The sequence below is a fragment of the Perca fluviatilis genome, chromosome 7, assembly GCF_010015445.1.
Source record: "Perca fluviatilis chromosome 7, GENO_Pfluv_1.0, whole genome shotgun sequence".
In the NCBI taxonomy this organism is placed as follows: Eukaryota; Metazoa; Chordata; class Actinopteri; order Perciformes; family Percidae; genus Perca; species Perca fluviatilis.
This window is the reverse complement of record NC_053118.1, coordinates 28,519,972-28,539,572: the sequence shown is the minus strand read 5'-3', so window position 1 is coordinate 28,539,572 and position 19,601 is coordinate 28,519,972.

Genomic DNA, 19,601 nt, shown 5'->3' with positions numbered 1-19,601 from the left:
CATTCACAGTTCTTCTTTTTTTGTAGAGCTCATGGTAGAAGTGTGACTTTATCAAGTTTACTTTATCATGTTTACTTTTCCAAGGCGAATAGAACAGGCAAATATGTGCGGGGTCCGACCATTCTGTATTCACTGTACAGACAGAACTCAGTGTGTGCAGGCAGAGGGCAGCACTTCTTGCTACCTCAAAATAACAAAAGGCATGCCTCAGGGGTCAGTCTTGGGGCCACTGCTATTCATCCTCTATATCAATAACATTGATCATAATGTGTCTGATGTAAAATTTCATTTTTATGCTGATGACACTGTACTGTATTGCTCTGCACCCACCGCAGACCAGGCCCTCTCCCAGTTACAACTTGCTTTCAACACGCTTCAACAGAATCTTTATGATTTAAAACTTGTTTTAAATGCAGAAAAAACTAAAGTCATGCTTTTTTCAAATTCAAAATCTAAATCAAATCTCCCTTCAATCCTCACTTCCCAGGGTACGAAAATTGAATGTGTTTCTAAGTACAGATATCTTGGTATTTTAATTGATGAATCTCTTTCTTTTACCCTTCATATTCAGCAGCTAGCAAAAAGATTAAAACTTAAATTAGGATTTTATTTCAGAATCAAATCCTGCCTTTCGTTCAAATCTAGAAAGAGGCTGGTCGCTGCCACTTTTATGTCTGTACTTGACTATGGTGATGCTCTATACATGCATGCTTCGTCTCAAAGTTTACACGCACTGGACACTGTATACCATGGATCTCTGAGGTTCATCACTGGTATGAAAGCCCTCACTCACCATTATGAACTGTATGAACGTGTTTGATGGCCTTCTCTATCAACACGGAGACTTCAACACTGGCATACCTTCATATACAAGGCTATTTTAATCTCCTTCCAGCCTACCTTCTGACCTATATCAGTGTAAATAGTACTGGGACTTACAATCTTCGTTCCCAGGATCTTTTCCTTCTGTCTGTTCCAAAGGTTAAAACTGAGCTGGGAAAAAAATGCCTTAAAGTGATGGTTCGGAGTAATTCACCCTAGAGTCCTTTGCACCATGACCTCGAGCCAAACACCCCCCCAGAAGCTTTTTTCACCTGGGTCGAACATTGGGAGAGTTAGCTAGAGTAGCGTTATCAGCTGAATAGCTTAGCACAGGGGCTAATGGACCCACATTTGTATCTTGTAAGTTACCCCACTAATAATGCCCGAAATGATACCAAACGTCTACAAGTAGTACAAATAGGTTATGCTCTCATAAAACAATGGATTGGAAAGTTTGTAAGTACACCAGAAGTTTATGAACACTTGCCTGCGCTCTTCAGCTCTCTGTTTCTGCTGCTGCTGCTACCTGCAGTTAGACAAGTGCTTAGGGCCGTCTACAAATTACTACACCGAAAAGAGTTACAACAAAAATATTTATTAATTCAATGATTAAATAAGGTAATGTCTCCAAACTTACCTCAATTATTACTTGTCTCCTGCCAGTTATACTACAGCACTTACTTTAAAAAAAAAATTAAATTAATAACTATTTTTGTTGCATCTCTTTTCGGTGTTGTAATTTGTAGACGGCCCTAAGCACTCGTCTTACAGCAGCAACAACAGCTGAGAGCAGAAGCCAGCAGGCAAGTGTTATTTACATAAACTTCTGGTGTACTTACAAACTTTCCAATCTATCGTTTTATGAGAGCATAACCTATTTGTACTACTTGTAGACGTTTGGTATCATCTCGGGCATTATTCGTGGGGTAATTTACGAGATACAAACGTGGGTCGGTTAGCCCCTGCGCTAAGCTATTCAGCTGATAACGCTACTCTACGCTAACTCTCCCAATGTTAGACCCAGGTGAAAAAAGCTTCTGGGGGGGTGTTTGGCTCGAGGTCATGGTGCAAAGGACCCTAGGGTGAATTACTCCGAACCATCACTTTAAGTTTGCTGCTCCCTCTGCTTGGAACAATTTACAGAAATCCATGAAACTTACTGAGCTAGTCTCATTGGTCGCTTTTAAGAGGATGTTGATTGACTTGGAGGCAGCCACATCTGGCTGCAGATGTTTTGACTGATGTGTTTAGGAGTGTGGTTGACTTTGAAAGATTTGCTGTGTCAGTTGTTTTATGTTTTTGGTGTTTTTGTGTATTTTGTGTTTGTATGTACTCTATGTGTGGTTGTACTGCTGCCTGTCTTGGCCAGGACACTCTTGAAAAATAGATTTTTAATCTCAATGAGTCTCTTCCTGGTTAAATAAAGGTAAAATAAAAAAAACAACCGTCTCTACGTGAGGTAAGCTGTGAAAGGTGTAATTTTCTGAGGAATCATAGCCAAATCAGTCTAATACATTGATGCCATTAATGCAAAGTTTAGTAGCGCAATACTACTGATTTAGTGTGAAGTTCCTGTGACGTGACGTTTCCAGTCTATGGTTCAGAATCAAACACACAGAGCTCTGAAGCAGACCTGTGCGATGCTTAGTGTCCACTCTCACTGTGAAAAGCTGTGCAGCTTCAGATTTATGGATGCACTCTGCTGTCGACATGCAGATGTGTCGCGTTTGTGCTATGTGTATTTCTGCTGTAGTTTCGGTTTTACACCTCCGATGTAGAGCAGCTACAGCCACTTCCCTAAACTTTGTCTCATTCAGAGACTAGAGACCCAAATGGGGCTCTGTGTCTATCAGAAGGTCTGAGATCTACCGTATCAGCAGAGCAATCACGTATTGCACAGCAGACTACGGTGCAGTTAGATTATTTTCTGAAATATAGTGACTGAATTTTTGTAATAGCCTATTATAACGTTATTTTTCTCAAAATATCACGACTCCTCCAAATCTCAGAGAACACAGATGGAATGAGTTATATTTTGAATGTGCACAAAGTTTTGGACATGAGCAGAAATCTTGCTCAAACATCTGAAATATTACAGTTCAGGGGTTTATTAATACATTAAAATGAATTATGTATCATTGAGGTGAATAACTGAAGGAGGTTACTTCCCCAACAAAAGATGCAAAAGAGGAGGGAAGAGTAAATGATGCCTAGGCTACATGTGTGCTGACTCAGATATAATTAGAAAAGTCACTCCAAAGGTGGGGAGTCACATGACCTGCAGAGAGGATGGCTGCTTAGCTCTTTTGCTCCCGCTCCTATTCCCCCGTTTCAATGAAAAATTACCTTTTATATTCAACTTAACCTTTATTTTCGAGCGAGTTGTAACGTTTAAACATCCACCCTGTGAGATGCCGAAGCCAAAAAAGTCCGTCAGACCTCTTGACCCCTGCCACGAGTCGTCTGATGAAGACGAAGGGGAGCAGGGTAACAAGCTAACCACCATGCTAGAGACGGCCATGGAAAAACAGCGAGAGTTTATGGCGGCGCAGTTTGCTGGACTAAATGGAAGGCTCGACGAAATAAAAACCGAGATGTCTCGCTGCACTAAAGATATTGCTAAGCTGCGTACTGGCTACAGTGACCTTTGCAAAAGACTCGGCCAGACGGAGAACACCACCAAGAGCAACGAAGCTAAGCTATAATGCTAAACTGGCGGACTTGGAGGACAGAAACCGGAGGGACAACGCGCGTATACTGGGCATCCCTGAGGGCGCGGAGGGACCCAACGCCTCCCAATTCATCTCCACGAATATCCTGAAATGGTTTCCTAATTTGGGTGAACAACGGATGGAAATCATGCGAGCTCACCGCGTCGGCCCTCCGGCTACTGGTAATCGAGGTCCTCGGGCGCTAATATGCAAAATGCTACGTTTCACCGACCGGGACAAAATACTCCAAGCTTCGCGGAAAACACCTGTCAAGCTCCAGGACCGAGAGGTTCGCTTCTCCGCTGACTTCAGCAGCTACACGGTAATGCGGCGGCGGCCTTTCTCCCATGCCATAGAAGACGCGAGGAAACGAGGATTCCAAGCCTTCCTACTCTACCCGGCCAGATTGAAGCTCATCCACGGGCAGGATCAACACATTTTCGACTCAAGTACCGAAGCCGAGAACACGAAACGGGCGAATGGGAACGACGGACCGGCCGCTGGACAAGAGCTTGCTGAATGAACATGCCCGGAACTAATGGCAGACCACACAGGTTCAACCCTAACTAGGCCATCTGTCGGAGTGAAATGTTTATGGACGCTGACGCTGTTCGATATAACCATCGCTCTGCTGTTTGTCGTTTTTTCCTTTGTAATGGCCTAGCTTTCCTGCCCACTACCAATCTACAGTTCATGCAGTGTGTTGACTTGCTTCAATCTAACATTGTTATACATCTCCACTCCGACGGTGAAGCTAACTTTTGTGGCTAAGTTCATGGCTAACTTCGTGCTAATCCTATGGTTCATATAGCCTTCACAATCTAAGGTAATTCATTTTTAACTGTCAGTATCTGGCAGCTATTTTCTTTAAAGGGGGACGGGCGGATTCGACAGACAGCTGCCCGCTTTCTCAGTGCCAAGTGCCTGATGTTGTTTAGGAGAGATGTTTTTCTTTTTGTTCTTTTTTGGTTCTTAACTCACCTGGTTCTCGGTGTGTGTTTTGGGGTTGTTAGCGACAGGGTATTGGGGGAGCTAGATCTTCTTACCTTTATTGTAACACAGCCATCATCATCTCTATCTGTGTACATAGTACAGGCCTACAGTTCTGCACGTATGTGCTTATTACATTGTACAATGCTCAGCCCATGCTAGCCCTGCAATTGAACCATGACAACTTTACAGTTAGCTAGTTGGTGTTGTTTAATTGGTATCGATGATGCGTTGCTGTGTAGAGAGGAATCTGCCGACACTGTTTCTTGATTATAAAGGTTTATTTACAACAAGGAATTCAGCATCAATTTACAAGCTCTGAAGAGCCCGGAGAGCGACCAGTTTCCCAGATTCTCAAAAGTCACTCTAAAGTTCTTTGTGTGTGTGCCACATGTGTATATTCCATGAATTGGGGTGGAATCGATAACTGACCAATGGCTTCATGCCAACTGTCTCTGTCCTGGAGGGCCCCATTGATAATGCTTTTTCCAGATGTGTTTTCTGAAAGTAGCCCAAAGTTCATCTGGGTTTCTTTGTTACCCAAAGCTTAAATACAAATCATATGGAATATGCAGATACAATAAGATGGCCATATACCTCATATTTCCCCCCTTCGAGACTAATTAAGTCTCGAAACAAAAAGAGTAAGATTGGTACAAAATAACACTCTCCATTACATCATGTTTCTTGTATTATAACCTTAGCAATAACACAAGTTTTCATAGAATGTGAACAATATCAGGAAATGTAAACAAACATTTTATGGAGTGTAAGAGCGAAAAACCTGTCTGGCAGCTTCTTTCCAAATATCCATCAATCAATCTAGACAGGAAAATTCTCTCACGGTCCCTCTGCCCCAGGCGACCACCTTCAGTACTCCAGATCAATTAGAAATCTTTTTATCAATTCATGTAATGTCTTGGTTTAATCGAATACATATGACAGCCTCAGAAATCAAAATAAAATCAGAATAATGTCCAAATTCAGACTGATCAACTCATCGGATCCGAGAAAAGGACCTCACCTTACCTAAACCCCACTGTCCCTGCACGTCAAAAAACATAAAAAAAAACATCTGAGGTATCCACATGTATCCCACAACAAAACATTATTCTTCGAACTGTTTAATACAAAAGAATATGACAAAAAGTAAATAATATTCATGCAAATATATGTATATATTTCAGAGAAAACATAAGAATGTATCCACTGCAGCTCCTTTGCAGTGTCGAACTTTCAGTGTAGTGTTGATGGAATCTGAACATCTCCTTGTTCAGAGTCATCCTGTCCATTTTATTGTCCATATTCAAGTATTTGAGTCTCCCTTTGCACATTCTCCCATATACTCTGGAAGAAAAGAAAACACAACCAGTATCTTTGCAAAACAACATAGTAAAATAACAAAATTAATATGAAAGAACAACAAAAATAATATGAACATGAATCACATTCCATTTCCCCCCTTTGATTAATAAGAAAACATTAAACAACATTCAAAGAAATGTCAAGATGATAGCAGAATCGAATATTTAGAAGGGATATCTTTCCATCAATACCCCATCTTGTGTCACTTCTTCATCTCCGTCTAAATTAGTCACATTTAGCAAAGGCATCTGAGTACTATCTCCAGGCATCACAACACCAACCCATCTCAATATCATAGCCTTTGCAAAAGTCAATAACAAAGTACAAAAGCAAAACATTACACATAGCGCTACAAGAGCTGCTACTAAAATTTGAACCACTACTGCTCCTACTGGTCCCAATTGGTCCTGCAACCAAGCATTTGCAGACCATCCAGCTCCTTCCGATGGACCAAACGCATCTCTTATACTCTTCAATGCATCTATAACACTAGTGATATTATCAGAGCTATCGGGAATCAAAGTATAACAATCATCCCCCGTCAAATTCAAAGCCACACATAAGCCACCTTGTTTGGCTAAAATGTAATCCAGAGCCATGTCATGTTTCAACAACGTCAGTCTGTGACTTCTTTGAGTATTTGACAAGTAATTGAATCCTCGTATTGTCTCATTTGCAAAGCCCTGCAAAGTATACGTAATATTGTCAATATGATCTGCCAAAAATGTTACTCCATATCATGGAAAAAGTCCAATTCCCCACTTCTCTCCTAGACTTATCCTCCAATGATAGGACTCAAGATTATGAAATTGTGCCATGTCTCTCTTCATCCTACTTCCGGAACTATGTTCAGATTTAGCTGTATCAGGTGCTTCCCCTTTCTGGATGGTATAAACCTCATATGGAAGCTTCAACGTCGCCATGTAACAACATCCTGTCCATCCATAGGGTAAAAATATGTAGGCTTTATCATCACAAACCCACCAAATATCTTGAAAATTCCCTATAGTCATATTACCAGGCAAAAGCTGATCTTTCACCATCAAAGTCTTAACCTTTTTACTAGATGGAACATAAAAAGTCACTTTGTATGTCTTATTACTAGCTTTACGTTCATGCTTACCCAAAGTCATCATATAATCATCACAATCTGATATTCCCATAAACATCCCAGGTCCATCATACGTCTTATTTGAACAAAAACATCCCTTAGCTCTTGCGGGTGTCACCTCCATTGCTTCAGGAGCCGCTGTTAACTTATTTTCTTTCCGATCTAGCAAATTCACATAGGCTAAACCATTTAGGCTTAAACAACTGTGATGACAAAGACATTGCTACATCTACCGGTGATTGTTGCTGATACAACAACCATGACAAAGCATAAGATTGACACATTGTGGATAGAGGCTGTGCTACTGCCTCCAAAATTGAATCCCATGTACCTGGTGCTGGAATTTTCAACAAACATGGACCAGTCAATCTCCTAACTGATCTCACAGAATGAGTTAACTGCTGGAACCATAAATTCCTACCGGCCCATTTATCTGTAATTTGCAAAGCAGAAGAATCAAAACCATATGCCTTCCATGTAGCTTCTCTCTTCCGCATCGACCGTATTGATCAGTCATATCCTGTACTGTTCCCTCAAAATTAAAGAGCTCATTTTGTTCCTCCGGGATGGTATCCTGCACTGTTTCAGATGAATCTACATTATTCTCTTCTACTATTTGACCTTTTATTTCAAAAATATCTTGGCTTTTATTTGCACTGAACTCCAACTGTAATATAGGCTTCTGAGTTACATCCACTACATCCTTTAATTTCAGAACAGTTTTAGTCGGTACCGGCGTCACAGTTACAAAAGATGTTTTTACTGTCGAAACATGCATATTTTCCAAAGTTGTTGCTAAAATATTTGATTTAGTTGGTGTATTAATACTCTTACTTGTTACTGTGGGCAACGTGACAGATGTCTTCTGTGTATTATTAACTCTTGGAACCCTAATCACTGTCTTCAATGAAGTTGGCGTTGCTAAAATCATCCTCGTCGCCACTGTAGTCAAATGTGATACATTTATACCCTTAGTAACTGTCAATGCTGAAAGAGTAAAATTGTCCCTTACTGTTGTTACATTTGGCTGAAGTGTAGATACCATTGTCGTTGATTCTTTTGTTTCTTCAACAGCTTGAAACTCTATGCTCTTATTTCCACCTATCACCAGAGTCACTATGTTAACTCTGCGTCCTGACTCTAGTCCCTCACTTTCAAACTGCGGATTGTAAAAAGTACATCTATAATTACCTTGATCCTCATGCTGGGAGTTGTACACATAAAGACTGCAATCACCTTCAATCTTCAGTCTTCTCTTATCATTCAATAATGCATACTTTCTCAGTGTTAATACTCCTAACAGATCTAGGACTCTTCCATGGCTATCTTCCCACTGCACTCTAAATTTCCCTTCACCACTATTTTCTCTCGTACACTGACATGGGAGCAGAGTTGACTTCCCTAAAAGCACTTCAATCCTAGTTATCATACCGTTTTGGTCTGACCCTTTTTCAAACTGGTCTTGTACTGCTTTGTCTAGCTGAATCACCGGTTTCTCCTGTAGCAGAGTTGCAGTCCTTGGCAATATCTGTGGTTTCACATTCTCCTGAAATGAGCCCTGCTGTTTCTGGGACATATTGAAAGTCAATGTTCTCAAATCTCTTTTCCTGTTCATCAATTGCAGAGTCATGTCTGGCATCATCAGAATCATGCACATGATCATCAGCGTCGTCCCCAAAATGGACAATCTCTCCTTCTGGGTTTTGACTCTGAATATTTTCATGCATTCCTTCTCCTGCTGTCTGTTCTTCCCTATTTTCTCCTGGCTCTCTTGAGCCTTCAACATCTTGACTCTCCACGTGTGACGTCTCTTCTCTAGGTGCTTTAACACAATGTGATAAATGATAACACGTTGGAGACCCTTTAACCTGAACAGCTGTTCCCGTACTACGAACAACCTCAAATGGTCCCTCACGACGTTCGTTATACCACTTCCTTCTAAATACCTTTACGAACACCTTGTCTCCAGGTTGCACTGTACTCCTTTTTTGCTCATCGAGCTTCTCCTGCACCTCGTCTTTTCTTTGCCTGTCAGAAACATATGTGGATATTCTTTTATGGAAATTGGCCATATATGTCACATACATTCTCATTTCAAAAGAGCCAAACTTGGACCCTTTCAGCTTGTTCGCAAACAAGGCATCGGCATTTGTCTGCCCATGACAAGTTCATGAGGTGTCATACGCAAATCACGCAACTCACTTGAGCGGCACACCATTAGGGCTAAAGGTAATGCAGCTACCCAATTTAGACCCGTATGCTGGCAAATCTTAACAATGCGATTTTTCAAAACGCCATTCATTTTTTCACAAATCCCTTGGCTTTGTGGGTGATAAACTGCTCCAAGACGTTGTTTTATTCCCAATTTTTGCAAAATCAATTTCACAGTTTTGTCCACAAACTCCTTTCCATTATCTGAAGATATTCAATCGGGAAGTCCCCACCTGCTTATGACCTCTCTACACAAAAACTTGGCAACTGACTGAGCGTCTTTCCGCTTGGTTGGGCAGGCCTCCGGCCATCGTGAAAATCTCTCCACAACCACTAGCATGTATCTCTTGCCTTCAACTGGTTTTATCATATCAACAAAGTCAACAACCAACTCTCGCATAGGACCTTTTGGGGTTGGAATGTACCCCGGAAGAACAGGCACACCCCTGCGAACATTATTTTTCAGACAGATTGTGCACCTGCCTATGACATAATCAATCTGTTCGAGCAAATATGGTGCCCAAAAACCGTATTCTTTTGTGATTTTTCTCCTAACCTCCCCCCTTGCGACATGGGCTAACCCATGCGCTTCCTGAATCATCAGACCCAACAAATCTAGAGGTGCCACTATCAACCCCTCATGATTCCTCCAAAGACCAGTAGAATCTTTGGCAGCACCCCGGTCTAGCCATAACTGTTTATCAATCATTGAAGCAGCTTCCTGCATCAAAATCACATCCTTAAACGTAATTTTGTCTTCCAAGTCCACTCCATGAGTGACCAGGAAAACCTTACCCAATTTGTCTGCTCCTGTGACTGCTTTTGCAGCTTCATCCGCAGCTTTATTCCCTTGCGTGACTTTTGACACATCCGTTTTATGAGCTGCACACTTAGCTATCGCTATTTCTTTAGGTTTCATCATAGCATGCAACAGTTTCATTATCTGCGTGTGATGTTGTATCGGAGAACCATCCGTTTTCTTAAATCCTCGACCTTTCCACACTGAACCAAACAGATGACATACATTGTGTGCATAAGCAGAGTCAGTATATATTGTCACTCGCTTCCCTTCTGCTAACAAACAAGCTTCTGTTAACCCTACAAGTTCAGCAAGTTGTGCAGATGCAGGCTGAGGTATCACTTCAGCCTTTTCAACAACAAATCCCGTTCCTTGAGCTTTCACTACTGCATAGCCAGCACACAATTTATCTCCCACACGATAACAAGACCCATCCGTCCAATATTCCAGGTCTGGCTCACATAATGGAAGGGCTTGCAGATCTGATCTAAGCCTTGAATACTTCTCTGCTTCATGCACACAATCATGTGGTTCACCATCCTCTGGAGTTGGCAAATTCTCAGCTGGATTCACTGTAGCACATCTTGCTAAAGTGACATCCTCCTGCTCTAAGAGTCTATGATAGTCTCTAAGCCTAGGCATAGTCAATGTGTATTTTCCATAATTCAGGAGATTCCTGAGACTATGATGGGTAAGAATTGTTACTGGATAACCCATCGTAACAGATGATGCTTTATCATACATTAAATGAGCTCCCACAAGCGCTCTGTAGCATGGTGGTAGCCCCAATTCTACTTCTGAATAGGCAGTAGAATAGTAAGAAATGGGTTGAGGATTCATCCCTACACCTGTCGGCTGACAAAGAACTGCACATGCATATTTACCTCCAATCGAAGTAGAGACATATAGCAAAAAGTTCTTAGAATAGTCTGGTAATGTGAGCGCTGGTGCCTCTTGTAACCTCTGTTTGACTGTTTCAAATGCTAGAAGACCTTCCTGTGTCCATGAAAGATTACCATGAAGTTGACCGTTACCAGCCTCTTTAATCATAGATCTTAGAGGTCCTGTCAAACTAGCATAATTTTCAACCCAAGCTGAAGAATATCCAGCAAGACCCAGAAATGTTAGCATCTCTCTGACCGTTCTAGGCTTTGGAGCTTTGCGTATAGCCTCCAGTTGACTATCAGCAATGCTCCTATGACCATGTGTTATTTTCTGACCCAGATAAACAACCTTCTCCTGACAATATTGCAACTTTTTCTGTGAAATCTTATGTCCATTCTCTGCCAATATCTGTAGCAATTTAATTGAGTCCTGGTGGCATATCTCTTTATTTGGTGCGCACAGAATAATATCGTCAACGTATTGAATTACGACACTTCGCAATATCTGATCTAGCCCTACTAAATCATCCTTTAGTACTTTATTGAAAATGTGAGGACTATGTTTGAACCCTTGTGGTAATCGCCTATACTCATGAGATTGATCTTTATATGTGAACCCAAATAATCCCTGACTTTCTACACTGAGTTGAACACTAAAAAATGCACCACACAAATCTAACACCGTAAAGTGTGTCGCATCAGGAGGAATTTGGGCTAGCAAAGTATGTGGATCAGGCACTTCTGCTGGAAAATCTGTTACGACTTCATTCACTGCTCTCAAATCATGAACCATACGATAAGTCTCGTCTGGCTTCTTTGTGGGCAACAATGGCGTGTTACTCTGAGGATTTTGTGTTATCTTCAAAACACCTGCATCTAAAAGTCCTTTAATTTGTGGTTCGATCCCTTGGACTGCCTCATCTTTCAATGGGTATTGTTTCTTCCAAGGAGGTCTGGTTCCTGGTCGAAGTTCAACTTTCACCGGTTGTGCCGATTTCACAAGTCCAATGTCAGTGCTATGTTGGGACCACAAACTCTCCGGAACTTGTCGCATCATTTCCTCTTTCATGGTATCTGAATCCATTTGGGCACTGCATATAGATTCATGTGTCATCCGTACAGCTTGTGGCTGTCCCTGTCCTTGAGCCGAAATCATGATTTTGAGGAATCGCTGATCTTCACTCCTCCAAATCATCAAATTATCTCCTATAGGTACAAAAACAGCTTTCTCTGCTTCTGTCATCATCTCTCCTATATGCTTCTGTTCATATTCCTCACCAACTAACAAAGTCACATGTGGTACACTCTTTTCAATCTCAAATTCTTTGTCCAGATAATCATCTGTGTTTATCTTCATAGCTGCTCCTTGTGGTCCTAAGATTATGCAACTTGAGCTCAGTTGAACTTTCTTTGGTTGGCTATTCAACCATTCCTCTGTATTTGGTTGAACTTTCTTGAAGTACTTGAGTGTACAATGAAGTGGATATTCTGGAAGTCTCGCATCTGGCATGTTTGCCACAATACATTTTTCCCACAATTTAGCCGACTCCACAAGAACTGCACTGAGCTTTCCAATCCAAAATACTGAAGAAGCTTCAGTCTCGGTTGACATCAATAATTGGCGAATAGTTTCCTTTGGTACTTCCACCAGACAGCCGTCTGGTGTACATTTTATTGTACAGTTCAATCTGCACAAGGCGTCTCTTCCCAGCAATGCAATAGGTGTATGTTCTGATCCCAGTATGGGTATTGTAGTTTTCTGATTTTTATAGCAAAGCTCGATTGGTTCCGTGAGAGGAATCAGCTGTTTCACTCCCTCAAACCCGATCGTCCGAATCAGTTGATTGGACATCGGGAGATGTATAGCATCTTCAGGCCGAATACAGGTAAAAGCAGCTCCGCTATCCGCCATCACTTCTAATGGAAGGTTGTTTACTTTCACCTTGATTGTTGGATCTTTTTCCGGTCCTGATGCTACCAGCTGACACCTCCCTTTCGGATCTTCCGGGCACCTCTAGAATCCTGGCTCCGGGCCCCTGTAGGGGTTCACCGGTCCTCCAATTGGCATTGACTGGCCCCTGAATCCTCCTCTATAATTTCCTCTAGGATTCCCTCCTGGTCTGTTACACTCACGAGAAAAGTGGCCATCCTGTCCACAATTATAACATGCGTCTGGAGATTGCATGAAATATGGATTAAATCTTCCAGCTCGTCCTTTTCCTCTTCCTCTACCTCTTCCTCTCCAGTTCTGTATCTGTCCAGAAACTGTTTGTGGGTATGGAGCAACTGGAACCACTAGTGGCGGCTGGGAGGATTGAAATTGAACCTGACTTGACTGAAGCTGTGGTGATGTTTGTTGATTTGGTGGACACTGATTCTGCATGACCAGAGCTTGCTTCTTATCTTTCTTCTTATTCTCCACCAGTTGTATTTGATTGAGCTTTCTGAGAGTTTCTCGGTCCTGCTCTTTCTGCTCATGTTCTTTTCTTCTATACAGTTCCACCTGGTGGGCAACATGATCTGCATAGACATTTTTTGCCATGCTTCCAAGTCCCACCACCTCTGCCAGTTTACTCCTTACTGGTAGGGGCAGTCCCTTCTGTAGTTTGGCTCGTAAGATTGACTGCTCCATTTGGCTCGCATCTGGATCATTTCCAGTAGTGTTTCTCCACACCTGATGAACCCTTGAAACATAAGCTCTTGGGTTTTCTTCTTGTCCCAGTGGTTCAATCAGAATGTTTTCCGGATGCACATTTGTTGGATATATATCTCTCATTGCTCTCCACAGTCGACCTCTACTTGCGGCCAACAGTTCAGGATCATGTACAGAAGTTCCTACATATCGATTAAGTCCAGCTCTTTGGAAAATTTCTTCCATAGCCGGAATCCCAATAAGATTAGCCAAAAGTCTCTTAATATCTCCTATAGTAGACTGTGTTCCTACTGTAATTTCTTCCAACTTCGAAATCCAAGGATGTGCTCCAGCCTGAAGAGTAGGCAATTTATCAAGAAGATCTGACATATCAGTACTCTGTAAAGGCTTATACTCCAGATTCTGTCCTCGGATGATCACTGGAAGCATCTTGTCACTTGCTTTCCCTTTCCTTGAGCGCAACGTATACCTTCTCTCCTCTTTTTGGGGCCTTTTTTTCAGCAGCTTTTCTCTCTGTATCTGCTGCTTTGAGCCCAGTGTGTGGATCGTGCTCCTTGACCCACACCCTCACATCTGGAGTCATAGAGCGGAGGAACTGCTCCAGAATGAGGATTGCAAGATGCATAATATAATATCAAAGTTTATCTGGGATGGGAGTCGTCCACGCGTCAAGCTAACAACTCTTCAGCGCAATAAACGGGATGGGGGTCTTGCTGTCCCTAACTTTAAATTTTATTCTTGGTCCTATGTGCTGCGCCCACTCTCCAATTGGCTGGACCCCCAGATACAACTATCATGGAGACCTATAGAACAGCATTTGGCCTCCCATCACCGTCTGCAAGATCTAATACACTCAGGCCTTTCCATTAAACGCTCCAAACTAAAGCTGGGCCCCATTATGTCGTTCCTTTTGACTGTGTGGCATTCAGTGGAGAGGGTGACCGGCTCTCTGTTGAAGTGGCATACACAAAGTCCTATTTTTCATAACTATTCGCTACTCACTGGCGGGGTACCTTTCTCTTTCAGGGAGTGGAGTGAGAGGGGGGTTAACATCTTGTCTGATGTCTGTGATAATGGGGGTATGAGGTTGTTTACTGACCTGCGAGCTACTTATGGTGTACCGGGTACATCTTTTTTCCTCTATTTGCGTCTAAGAGCTGCGATGCGAGCGTACGGCGTGCCCTGGGGTACCCCCCTCCCCACTCATAAACTACGGACGTTGCTAGATGTAGGAGTAAGATCGAGAGGCCTGATTTCTGCTCTTTACTCTTTTTTATTAACATCCTCTTGTGGACCTCTGGCAGTTCACCAAGTATGGTCTGGTGACCTTGATCTACCCAGTGGCGAAATATGTTGGTTGACTGTCTGGAACAATTTAGACGAAACATCAAAGAACCTCAATCACAAACTAATACACTTCAAACTCATACATAGAATGTATCTAACGCCAAGAAAGAGATACTTCATGAAGCTCATACATTCTGGGTCGTGTGGGATCATTCTTACATATGTACTGGGAGTGTCCTGATGTGGCGTCCTTTTGGAAATTGGTGTCTTCCACTTTGTCAGGTCTATTGGAGGTGGACATACCATGTTCTCCTAAGGTGCTGCTTCTAAATGACACCTCATCATTGAACCTGTCCTCCACTCGGACCCGCACTCTATTAGCAGGGTTGACTGCAGCTAAAAGAATGCTGGCCTTGCGCTGGAAGCCCCCACACGCACTCACACGCACCCAGTGGTTACAATCTTTTTTGAGCATACTTTATATGGAGCTGTCTGTATCAAGAATGCATGGAGCTAGTCAGAAAACAATCCAAACCTGGACCTCTGCGGTGGCAGTGGTTAAAGATCTACTAAATTAAGCTGAGGAGTATGTCTTCACTTACCTGTAATTTCTTGTTTTAATTTCTGTACGCTTACTTTGGCCTACAGAACACTGATATGACCAATGTACTATGTGCTGTAGCATTATGTGTACTGTATGTAATATAGAAGATCATTTTGGAAATTGAGGGAGGGGGGATGTCGCTTTTCTGGGGGGTATTTTGAAGGTATGGGTAGAGGGAACTGTCCTTGAACTGTACCATGCCCTTTTTGTTTGTTTGAAAATAAAAAATAATTGATCACAAAAAAGAAAAGTCACTCCAAAGGAGAATAAATAGTTGAAAGCAATACAGAATGCCTGAGAGCCTTACTGCAATATATTCCATTATGTTTTTATATTTGGATTGTAATCTATATTTCCCTTTACATAAAGATATTTCCAGCATATTGATTCAGAAAAAGGTTGAAATTTGTACATAAAAATTCACTTGAATGCAGGAAATTAAGTGTTTAATGCTCAAAATGTTTGGGGGCGGACCCCCAGACCCCCCTCATCATAAGTCACCACACAAATATGGAATCAAAACCTTGGCCTTTGGGTTGCCAGGCCAGTTATGATTAGGCCAAATGTTGGTGCCATCTAACTTACATCTACAAACTGGAAGCTAAAATGAACATACACCGGCTATTAACAAGCTGGGCAAGCCAATCGCTGTTTTGCATTGCATTCACTTCATTAAAATGGGTCCGGGCTAAGCCCTGAACCTCCTCAAGTCCTAGAAACGCACCTGGCACTGGCAGACAATGCGTGAATGTAAAAACATTTACACTGTCTATATATGTGTGTATATTATGTACATCACATATTCCATACTATATATGACACTTGTGTAAATATTTCATGTACATTGTATTTATTATTCAGACTCATACCTATATAACTGCATTTATTTGTAGCACTTCTAAAATGACACAATAATACCTCAAGAATTTTTTTCATGTTGTATTTGCACTACACTAACCTGCATGCATGTATATATTGACAGATATTTCCACACTTTATGTATATGTTCTATAATATTGTAAACTGCAATGTATGTAAGGACTTGGTCTTCCATATTTTCTAAATTACTTAAATGTATTCTGTCATACATTTAATTTGAAAAAAATCTTTTATCGGTTTCCGAACCCTTTAAGGTATTTCAACTTCAAATAACTTAAAAAAACTTAATAAAATTTTCTTCACAGATAAGAGGAAATGTGTAATCACTGGGGACACAACTGTTAAGAAGGGAGATGCTCTGAATCTGACCTGCAGTGTTGAAAGTTTCCCTCCGTCGCACGTCACATGGATTGTACTGGGTTCCAACACAAACCTACACATTGGACCTGATACTCACCTGCAGAACAACAGGATCAGCCACACTCGTCATCCCTAACATGACGGCGGAACATTCTGGACAGTACATCTGTACAGCACAAGACCTAAACACAACTGTGGCTACATATGCTGATGTAACTGTGACTTGTAAGTAGACTCTACTAATGAAAAATGTACGTTCACATTTCACAGCATTTAGTTGGGATGTTGGGATTCTGCTTGTGTGTTTACAGGGTTTTCAACGGTCTTAAAAAACTCTGAATGTAAGGTTCAGTCGGAGGTTCTGACCTGTGTGTGCATCAGTGAGGGGTTTCCTTTAACAACCATCACATGGCCGCTGTTGAAGAACCATGCTGAGTACTCTGTCATCACCATGGTGTCACACCACAAAGTAAACAGCACCGTCACCCTAACTGTAAAAGACCACAGCAACACTTCTGTTGAGTGTGTCAGCAGGAATCAAAATGGAGAAGTAAAAGCAAACCTCATCATCCAATTAAAGATGTCAGAACAACCGGGTATGTGATTATAACCACAACACTTGAGCATATATACACATATATATATATACACATATACATATACATATATACATATATATATACACATATATATATACATATATATATATATATATATATACACACATATATATATACATATACATACATATACATATATATATACACATACATATATATATACACATACATATATATATACACATACATATATATATACACATACATATATATATACACATATATATATATATACACATATATATCATATATATACACACACATATATATATACATACATATATATATATATACACATTTACACACATAATTAACACAGTGGAATTATATACTTAACAAAAAGTGTGAAATAACTGAAAACATGTCTTATATTCTAGTTTCTTCAAAGTAGCCACCCTTTGCTCTGATTACTGCTTTGCACACTCTTGGCATTCTCTTGATGAGCTTCAAGAGGTAGTCACCTGAAATGGTTTTCCAACAGTCTTGAAGGAGTTCCCAGAGATGCTTAGCACTTGTTGGACCTTTTGCCTTCACTCTGCGGTCCAGCTCACCCCAAACCATCTTGATTGGGTTCAGGTCCGGTGACTGTGGAGGCCAGGTCATCTGGTGCAGCACTCCATCACTCTCCTTCTTGGTCAAATAGCCCTTACACAGCCTGGAGGTGTGTTTGGGGTCATTGTCCTGTTGAAAAATAAATGATGGTCCAAACGCAAACTGGATGGGATGGCATGTCGCTGCAGGATGCTGTGGTAGCCATGCTGGTTCAGTATGCCTTCAATTTTGAATAAATCCCCAACAGTGTCACCAGCAAAGCACCTCCACAGCATCACACCTCCTCCTCCATGCTTCATGGTGGGAACCAGGCATGTAGAATCCATCCATTCACCTTTTCTGTGTCGCACAAAGACACGGTGGTTGGAACCAAAGTTCTCAAATTTGGACTCATCAGACCAAAGCACAGATTTCCACTGGTCTAATGTCCATTCCTTGTGTTTCTTGGCCCAAACAAATCTCTTCTGCTTGTTGCCTCTCCTTAGCAGTGGTTTCCTAGCAGCTACTTGACCATGAAGGCCTGATTCGCGCAGTCTCCTCTTAACAGTTGTTCTAGAGATGTGTCTGCTGCTAGAACTCTGTGTGGCATTCATCTGGTCTCTAATCTGAGCTGCTGTTAACTTGCGATTTCTGAGGCTGGTGACTCGGATGAACTTATCCTCAACAGCAGAGGTGACTCTTGGTCTTCCTTTCCTGGGGCGGTCCTCATGTGAGCCAGTTTTGTTGTAGCGCTTGATGGTTTTTGTGACTGCACTTGGGGATACATTCAAAGTTTTCGCAATTGTCCGGACTGACTGACCTTCATTTGTTAAAGTAATGATGGCCACTCGTTTCTCTTTACTTAGCTGATTGGTTCTTGCTGTAATATGAATTCTAACAGTTGTCCAATAGGGCTGTCGGCTATGTATCAACCTGACTTCTGCACAACACCACTGATGGTCCCAACCCCATTAATAAGGGAAAAAATTCCACTAATTAACCCTGACAAGGCACACCTGTGAAGTGAAAACCTTTTCAGGTGACTACCTCATGAAGCTCATTGAGAGAACACCAAGGGTTTGCAGCGCTATCAAAAAAGCAAAGGGTGGCTACTTTGAGGAATCTAAAATATAAGACATGTTTTCAGTTATTTCACATTTTTTTGTTAAGTACATTATTCCATATGTTTCATTCATAGTTTTGATGCCTTCAGTGAGAATCTACAATGTAAATAGTCATGAAAATAAAGAAAACGCATTGAATGAGAAGGTGTGTCCACACTTTTGGCCTGTACTGTATATATACACACACACAGTTTTCTTCTGAATTGTCCCCAATATTAAATGTAGTATTTTGGATGGGTCAGTGTGGCTTTCATTGTTAAAAATGTTAAACAACAAATTTCTTGGAGATATAATCCCCCTCTCAACAAATGCATATATGGACATTACATTTTAGTTAATTCAACAATACAAAAAATCCATACAGTAAGGAGGAGGTTGGGTTAGTCAAGGGAGCAGCAGACTTCTAGATAGAAGTGTCACATTTTAAAGGCTGCCTAATCCACCTGCATGAATGTGATTGGATGTTACTAGTCAGCTCGTAGCCAAGCAGCTGATGAATATGAGCCACTGATGATTAAGCAGCCGTTGCCAGTCAACGCAAGCAAAAACAACTGTGCACTGCCTAAACTAACTCAATACTTGTCAAAGGTGATACTTGCAGACTTGCTGTATATTCTATCAAAGTCAACACCATGCCTGCTCTAATAGTC